Source organism: Bidens hawaiensis, unplaced genomic scaffold, assembly GCF_021521415.1.
Source record: "Bidens hawaiensis isolate Kalapana, Puna unplaced genomic scaffold, B.hawaiensis_p1.1 tig00000001_1, whole genome shotgun sequence".
Lineage (NCBI taxonomy): Eukaryota > Viridiplantae > Streptophyta > Magnoliopsida > Asterales > Asteraceae > Bidens > Bidens hawaiensis.
The window spans coordinates 7,242,819-7,252,393 of NW_027491014.1; the positions used below are offsets into that span (position 1 = coordinate 7,242,819).

General features: G+C 36.9%; 2 non-coding genes across 2 annotated transcripts; both read left to right on the top strand.

Moving 5' to 3' along the window:
- Positions 1 to 7,889: 7,889 nt before the first annotated feature.
- LOC143610618 (small nucleolar RNA Z161/Z228) lies at positions 7,890 to 7,996 on the top strand. Its single transcript, XR_013149684.1, has one exon. It is a non-coding gene; the product is annotated as a small nucleolar RNA Z161/Z228 (small nucleolar RNA).
- Positions 7,997 to 8,043: 47 nt separating this feature from the next.
- On the top strand, positions 8,044 to 8,117 carry LOC143611867 (small nucleolar RNA Z105). Its single transcript, XR_013149906.1, has one exon. It is a non-coding gene; the product is annotated as a small nucleolar RNA Z105 (small nucleolar RNA).
- The last annotated feature ends 1,458 nt before the right edge of the window (positions 8,118 to 9,575 follow it).

A 9,575-nucleotide genomic window follows, 5' to 3' on the forward strand; every position in this document is an offset into this window, starting at 1 on the left:
TACTTATGAACCAGTGATCTCTCTTGTCCACAGCCGATGTGGGATAGCCTAAGAGTGGGACGATGTTGTGTTTGCCAAGGGTGTTACAAATGTTGCATCAAAGAGTGATTTAAGTGACAATCTGAGATGGCTGATCAAGAAGGAATTTCTGTTGAGGATGATGCTCCTATTCTTTAAGCTAACATGATCGGTCAAGTAAAATTTTCTCCTGATGAAATTCAACGCATTTGTGAATCACATGAAGAAAAGGAATTTTCTATTAATTCATTGATAACAGATTTTAACTTGCTTAAAAATGATCATAACAAAATATTTCTTGATTTTCAAAATGTGAAAGAGGCGTATGACGAACTTCAATCGTGTGAGAAAAAATTGAGGAACAAAATTTTGCAAGGTTAAAAAACAATTACTATGCTTACTCACACGGTTGAAGATAAGCAAATTGTCATTAATCGACATGTGGATGAAAAAGCAGAACTAAAAAGAGAATTGAAATTGATTAAAATTGAAGTTGAACGTGTTGAAACAAAACTGACAAGTTATTCAGCTTCTAAATGTATGTTGGATCACGTTGTTCCAAAAGAGACTCCAAAATATCATGTTGTTCTGCCTCCAATCTGGAGTTCTTATGTTCCAAAAGAACCTGAATGATTTTTCAAGGTGTTGAATGTGGTGTCTGATTCACCGCAACATGATAATGAACATGGTGTTCATAGTTCTGAGTGTGATAGTGGGGTTGGTAAAAAGGCTGCTGAATTTGTGCTGGATGAATCTGAAAGTTCATCTAAAGAAAGTATTAAAAGTGGTAATTAATCGGAGAAAACAAAACCCATATCAAATGGTAAAACTGGTAGAAATGATAATCAAAACTCAAGATTTGCTAAAACCAGTTTTTATTATAAACGAAAGGGTATTGGTTTCAAAGAGGATAACCAAAAGCCTGAAAAACCAGAAAATGGTTTTCAAAAGATTGTGTTTGTGAAACGTGAGACCTCTGAAGCACAAAAAGAGGCTATTCATACAAGGCAATCAAATGATGAGTTTTACAAACTCAAAGTTGAAAGATAGAGTCAATAGAACGATGTTCATTCTGTTAACAAATTTGTTGATAGAAGAAAGTGTTTCTGTTGTAATGAAGATTGACATTTTTTCTATTCGTGTCCTAAAAGATTTTGTCAAGAAGGAAAACATGTGGTGAATAAAAAACATATGTTAAAGTTACTGTGGTGAAACCTACACCTCCACCAGTTAAGATTTTATAGAGCAGTGTAGACAAGGAATTTGTCAAAAAGATTTTTGAAGTGGGTGAATCTTTGAATGCCAAGAAAAATGATAGTTTTTATAAAAAGAAAGGTTCTGTTGGTCAGAACTGGGTGGCAAAGGTTAAAATTAATGAAAATGTTAACCCACCAAATGAACATGTTGTTAAGCCACCTGATAACCAAGCTGTTGAGTCATTAACTGATCAATTTGATAACCAATCTGTTGAGTCTTTAAATGAAATTGTTAATCAATTTGAACAAGCTGTTGTTTCATCGAGTTCATGTTCGTCTGATGATTTATTGTATGATTATGAATATGATGATTTGGAGGAAGTTTAAAATGAAAAAATGAAACAACCTAAGACCAAGAAGGCTTGGGTTTCCTTGTTTCACTAACTGCTTATTTTTGTAGGGGCTTTCAAGATCCAATGATTCACGTTGGATAATGGATAGTGGAGCCTCTCTACACATAACTGGAACTCTCCATCTGCTAAAAAATGTTCAATCTATTCGAGGAGGGTATGTGGGATTTGTAGGAAATCAAGGTGGACAAATTGTTGGAGAAGGGACGTTATTGAATGGGAAAGTAATTTTTGAAAATGTGAGTTACAATACTGAGCTGGAGAACAACTTACAGAGCATATCTCAAATTTGTGACAAAGGATTCTCAACGCATTTTACAAATAAAGATTGTTTGATTCTCAAGCCTGGGTATAAGACTCCAGAAGAGTGGATCTTGATGAAAGCACCAAGAAAAAATGATCTTTACGTGCTTAATATGAATGTTGCTCCATTGACACAAGGCACTATTCAGTGTTTTGTAACCAAAGCGTCTGTAAAAGAATCTGTGCTATGGCATCGTCGCATGGGTCACATCAATGTTCGAAAAATAAACTTTCTTGTTCACAATCAATTGGTTGAAGGAGTGAATCTTAAAGGTTTTCATTTGAGTTCTGAATGTTTGAGTTGCAAGAAGGATAAGCAAAAGAAAAAATCGCACCCGACAAAAGCTGTCAATACAATCAACTTACTGTTTGAGAGGGTTCATATGGACTTATTTGGGCCTGTGAATGTTAAAAGTATCACCGGGGAATTGTACTGCTTGATGGTCACTGATGATTAATCACGTTTCTCATGGGTAATGTTTCTTGATTCAAAGGATGAAACGTTTGACAACTTGATGATCTTATTCAAAAAACTTGAAATGTTTTACAACTTGCCAATCTGAAGGATTAGAAGCGACAATGGTACCGAGTTCAGAAACAACCGTATGCTTTAATACTGTAATGAACGGGGTATTCTTCATGTGTTTAGCGCTCCTTATACACCACAACAAAATGGTGTTGCTGAATGAAAGAATCGTACTCTGATTGAAACTGCTAGGGCGATGTTGGCGGATTCGAAGCTACCTGTGAGTTTCTGGTCTGAAGCTGTTGCCTCAGCTTGTTACACTCTTAACCGTGTCCTGTCAGTAAATAAGTATGACAAAACCTGTTTTGAGCTACTTAATAGACGTAAACCTACTTTGAAGTGGCTTGAGCCATTCAGATCCCAATGCACTGTTCTGGATCCTGATGGTAAATTCGATGCAAAGTCTGTGGAAGGTTTCTTCGTGGGTTATTCTAGTCCTTAAGGAGAGTATTTTTACCTAGCATCAACCGTATTATGCAAGTACAACATGTGGATTGTCAAAGGTATGCAACTCATATTCAAAGAAAAAGTGATTCATGGATGTTTGACTATGACAGCTTGTGGAGCTGTTTCTCTTTTCCCGAAGAAGAAAATGATATGGCCACACTGTTATTTCAACACTATTCTGGTGAATTTTCTCAAGAAAATGTTGAACAAGAAGTTCTGATTCTTGATGTTGATGATCATGTGGATAATACTCCGACAACACCTTCTTTTGGCGACGATGGTGAAGATCATACTGATGTGATTGAGTCGTTGATTCAACCGACACCTGATCCTGTTATTTCTGATTCAGTTGTTGCTACTGATTATGTGCTTTCTGATGTGGTGACTACTGATGAAAATATCATGAATCTTCCAAATGGTGTGGTAGTTCCTGGTGAAGTTATGCCTGAACTTTATCATTTCACCCGGAAGATAATATCATTGGAGATCTTAATTCTGGTGTTCGTACTCAAAGTCAACTTGATCAAAGTCTAAGTTGTTACTATTCTCAAGTTGCTCCTCTTCAAAATCGGTTCTCATTCAAATGTTTCATTTCACAAATTTAACCGAAAACATACAAGCAAGCTTTGACTGAAGAAAGTTAGGTAAATGCAATGTAAGAGGAACTGATGCAATTTGAAAAAGTTGGAGTTCGGAAGCTAGTTAATTTACCAGATGGTAAATGATGCATTAACACGAAGTGGGTCTTCAAATGCAAGAGAGATGAAAATGATATAATTGTCAGAAACAAAGCTCGATTAGTGTGTCAGGGCTATAATCAAAGAGAAGAAATTGATTTTAATGAGGTCTACGCTCTCGTTGCTAGACTTGAAGCAATTATCTTATTCTTAGCCTTTGCATCTTGGAAGGGATTCAAGGTCTACTAGTTGGATGTTAAGTCTGCTTTCCTGAACGTTAAATTGGGTGAAGAAGTGTTTGTATGACAATCACCGGGGTTTGTCGATCCGATTCATGAAGACAAAGTGTACCTGCTCGACAAAGCTCTTTATGGTCTACACCAACCCCGAGAGCTTGGTATGACACGTTGTCTCAACATCTTTTAGACAATCACTTTGTTCACAACATCGTTGATTGTACACTCTTCACTAAGGAAGTGGATGGTCATTTACTGATAGTCAAGGTCTATGTGGACGATATCATTTTTGGGTCAACGACTGATGTTCTGTACAGATATTTTGAGGAGGTTATGAAATCGAAATTCGAAATGAGTGCTATGGGAGAGTTGAAATTTTTCCTAGGATTGTAAGTCAAACAAGAGTCTGATGGGATATTTATTCACTAGACAAAATATGTCAATGATATTCTTGAAAATTTCAACATGGCTGACTCATCGCCGAGTAGCACTCCTATTCCAGTTAATCATGGAATTGGTCCTGATCCCACAGGGGAGAAGGTCGATGAAACACTCTACCATTCTATGATTGGTTCCCTCATGTATCTTACTGCTTTTAGACTAGACATCATGTATCTGACTTGTCTTTGTTTCCGATATCAATCGAGTCCAAGAGTCTCTCACATAACGTTGGTGAAGCGGATACTTCGGTATCTTAAGGGGAATCTAGGGTCGGTCTTTGTTATCCTCGAGACGATGTATTTGAGCTGAAAGCATTTTCTGATTCTGACTATGGTAGGTGCAAGCTGAACGCCAAATCTACCACCGCTGGCTGTCAATTCTTTGGTAGTAGGCTAGTGACATGACAGTGTAAGAAGAAGACGATTGTGTCGCTATCCACTTGTGAAGCTGAACATGTGAAGCTCATTACTTTATAAATAACCATGACCCGTTCTATCATCCTGCCAATTCTCATGCTAATCCGTACACGAAAAGTCAACATTTTTAACAAAAACATACCTTTGAGGTTAATGTTCGAAATCACTCGAATAGACCAAAACCATATCAAACGAACTCGAAATTGAGTGATTCAAGCGGTCATGGAACCGTCTCGCCCCGATCTACAAACCCATCAGCTCTCTGTCACCGGAAAATGCGGTTAAAGTGGGCGAAAAAGCTGAACAGTTTCAGGAAAATTCATGTTTTACCTGTTACGGTTTTACTAATAAAAACCGGACTTCCCGACTGCTGATCGAAGATCTGATACTTGGGAATCTTCATTTATATGTCGTTAACACTCAGTTAAAATTTGAGACCGATCCGACGGTTAGATCTCCATAATCGTCGTGTCTTTGTGAGTTGTTTTCTCAAAAACAGGAATTTTGGCAAGGAAGGAATTTGGAGGCTAGAATGGTTATAATGTGATGGTGGCTACATATATAGGAAGGGTGTAGTGTTTCATGTTTACTTTTATTATTTAATGACACTTATTCCCCTCCTACTTTAGATAATTATAATTATTTTCTATAATTTAATTAAACCCACTTCTTTTAAATACCGACGAAACTTGGGATGCTACAACAACACCCGGACCCGAACCCGACCCAGGTATTACCAATACCCGATTTTCCAGTACCCGGTAATACCCGAACCCGTTTCATACCCGGAACTGAGTATATGAGAAACCCTATTTGTGCTCCTATAGTAAAGGTGCACAAAAAACCTGAACCCTGAACTGGACCCTAAAAAAACCCAAAACCGATTTTCTTTAATACCCTGCTTTTTATACCTGAACCCCAACCCACCCATAGGTTACGGATAGAGCATTCAGTACCAAAAGCCGTACCTGAATCGGACCAGGTTTGTACCCAGTAATACCCTAAAACTGGAACCATTTCCTTAACAGGGACCGGGTTTTTTAAATACCCGATCTATACCCGAAAAATGTCTGAAAAATACATGAAAAATCACTTAAAAAGTGCAACCTCTTATAAAATCCAATCTATACCCGGAAAATAGCCCGACAAAAAAAAAGGGTTTTTCAAAACCTGGAAATAGGGTACTCAAATACCCGGTTTTAGAATATCCGGTTTTATACCCGATGCATAGGGTATGATTTTTAGAGACAATACCCGGACCCGAACCCGACCCGGTATTACCAATACCCGATTTCCAGTACCCGGTCATACCCGAACCCATTCCTTACCCGAAACCGGGTATTTGGAAGACCCGATTTGTGCTCCTCTAGTAGAGGTGCACAAAAAACCCGAACCCGACCCTACCCATAGGGTGTAGATAGTGTATGCATTTCAGTACCAAAACCCCGAGCCAATTTGTAACCGGTAATACCCGAAAACTAGTTCCAGGTCCATACAAGGACCGGGTTTTTCCAATACATGAAACCGGGTTTCTCAAATACCCGATCAATACCCGAAAAATGCCTGAAAAATATCTGAAAAATACCCCTAAAAAGTGCAACTTCTTAAAAGTTCAATCTATACCTAGAAAAAAAGCCAAAAAAAACCAAAAAAAAAGGTTTTTCAATATCTGGAAACAGGGTATTCAAACATCCGGTTTTAGAATACTCGTTTCTATACCCGACGCGGACAGAGACAATTCGTAGACCCGAACGCGACCCAGATATTGACAATACCTGATTTTCAAATACACGGTCATACCCGAACCAGGTATTTGAAAAACCCTGTTTGTGCACCTCAAACCTCTAGTAGAGGTGCACAATAAACCAGAACCCGAAACCGGATCCGATATAAAACCCGGAACCATGTTTTTTTAAACCCGGGTTTTTAAGCCCGAACCCGACCCTATCCGTAGGGTACGGATAGGGTATGACTTTCGTATGACTTTCAATGCTGAAACCTGAACCCGATCTAAACCCGATAATACCCGAAACTCGGTTCTAGTTATACTCGAAACCCGGTTCTAGTTATACCCGAAACCTGGGTTTTTTTGCATACCTGAACCGGGTTTTTTGCATACTCAGATATTAATGTTTGTGCACCTATGTATGTGTAGCACTTGGCAATGATTATATGACTACTCATATAGATGATCTTCCATTCTCCAACAGATTTTTTCCGGCAATATATAAATGCTTAGAGCAACACCTTTTTGTCTTTTGATATACCAAACAAGAAACTACAAAAAAAAACCCCTCCAAAACCACTCAAAAACAACGATTAGTGTCATTTTTTTAATTTTGATCGCCAATATGCTTTTAATGTATCTCTAGTTCTCTACACCATAAGTAGTATAAAAATAGTTGGTTGACATTTGGTTTTAGTCACAACTCACAAGTCAAAATACTTGAAGAAAATGGCTTCCTCTTTTGTTGGTACTGTTTCTAGTTCTACAGCTTGATTATCACCAATTTGGGTTCATTTCGAGTCATGCCAAATGTCGTCCGGTCCATTGAAAGCTCATTGCGGTTCTATGTTGTGGTCGAATTCAATAACGATTTTGAATCAACATGTGAAATCATGTCGAGCGGCTCGAGTCGAAGACTTTTTGAAAATACAACTGGAACTCAGGACCCGCGGGACTTAATGAAGACGATCAGCTTCATCGAAGACGATTTAGTGGTTTTATTTTATCCGGAAGGACCAGAACTATTTATGTAGAAAATAGGTTTTTTTAACACCCAAAAATAGGGTTATTAAATACCTGAAAAACGGGTTTTTCAATACCCGGAAATAGGGTATTCAAATACCCGGGTATTGAAGACCCGACTTAATACCCAACCCGAACCCGGTACACATGATATGGTTATTCAAGTTAATACCCGGACCCGGACCCGAACCCGATCCGATTATGTTAATATCCGATTTACCAATACTTGGTCATACCCGAACCCGATTCCATACCCGAACCTGAGTTGTTCAAATATCCGATTTATGCACCTGTGACTTCTGTTGTTAGTTGTGTTTTGTCGGCCAACTGAAATTCCGATAATGGGCTTTAGAATACGAATGGGCCTGCTCACTCTGTAGAGTTATGTTGAAACCCTAATAACACTTTCAAACGTATTTGTTTCAGGTATCTTTAGTTGTTATTTGTTTTGTATTATTTCAATGATATGAAAACCAGATGATGAATTTGGATTTAATTCTCACGACGGTCGTCTGAACTCACGCCTGTTTGTCGGGCTGTGACAAACTGATGTATTGATCCATTTTTTCTGATGGCTCTAAAACCCCTTTATTATTATTAGTTTTTTTAAATCCTATGTTTAGACGAGCATAATGATGACTGTTTAATTATTCCGATTTAATTCGTGAATGGAATCAATAACCTCCTACTCATTCTGAATGTTCGTTTTTGGATTTGTTTGATTGTAATGGGTCTGAAGTTTGACTCCTTGGCTTTAATTCAATGCCATGGTGTTGAATCCAGCACCCAAAATCATATTTTAGCTCTTTTGTGATGATTTAGATGGATCTTTAAGTCACCTGTTTATTAGTCATGAGGGGGTACATATATTTTTCAAGTCTTAGGTTTGGTTATTAGTCTGTTAAGTTTTTTTGTTTGGAATGACCATCCATAGGCTGGGGCGTTCCGGGCGGTCTTTTGTGCCCAAATTTTTAATATGTATTTTTTATTTTTTATTTTTATAAATTTATTTGTTAAAGTTAATCGCTGAAAATATATTTGATTTAGAACTTTTTAATCCACCTAATTTTTAAGTTATTTGAATCAAACTAAATTTTAAAATAAAAAGCCGTTGCTCGTCATTAAAATAAATAATTTTTCTTTTTCGTTATTTGATAGGGTTTTGGGTCTTTATATTTTTGCGTAGCTACTTGATTTCTCGGAAAAGATTATCAATGTTTAAATTTAAAGGATCATCAATGTTAAATTTTTTTATGTTGTAACATGATGTGTAGGACTCTTAGTATTGACGTGAACTAAAAATGTGTAGCTCAGTGTACATGTCTAATTTAAAGGATCATCAATGTTTAATTATTTTTTATTAGTCATGAGGGGGTAACTATATTTTTCATGTTTTAGATTTGGTCATCAGTTTAGTTTTTTTGGTTGGAATGATCATTTATTGGGTAGGGCGGTCGGCAGATGCGTGAATATTAGGTGCCCAAACTTTTTATATGTGTTTTTTAATTTTCTTTAGTAAGTTAAGTATTGATCAATCATTAAAAATATATTGATTCAAATACTAATTAAGTTATTCGGCTCGAACTAGTTTTCAAATATAAAACCCGTTTTTATTTTATAGGGTTTACGGATCTTTTGATTTTGTCGAGCTACTTTAATTTTCTTATGTTGTAACGTGATAGGTGTAGGACTCTTAGTTTTGACGCTTGAACTATTAACGTGCAGCTCAGGGCAATTGACTACAGTTTCCGCGTAGTCCAATCCAATTTCTGACATGTATGGCAATTGTCCACAACCATAATAGTTTTATTATCATCTTCAAGAACGCTTTCAATTTTGATCGGCTTGTTTGAGTTATTATAGTCATCATGGGCCCACTGCAAGCACCAATCTACCTTAACAAGGCTCTATTTGCAACATTTTATTTTTTTGCTCGATTATCGGGCTCATGTTTGTGTGTATAAAAGTATAAACACACACAGCCATCTTTACCTAGTGCCATAATAGAACATCTTTTTATTTTTTATTATTTTATGTTTATCTCGTTTTCAATTTTATATGTTTTCTTTGTTTCCTTTTATTATTTTAACTCTTGAAAAAATAGGGGATAGGAGAAACTTATCAAAGCATTTTCATTTTAATCGTGTTACAGTTTT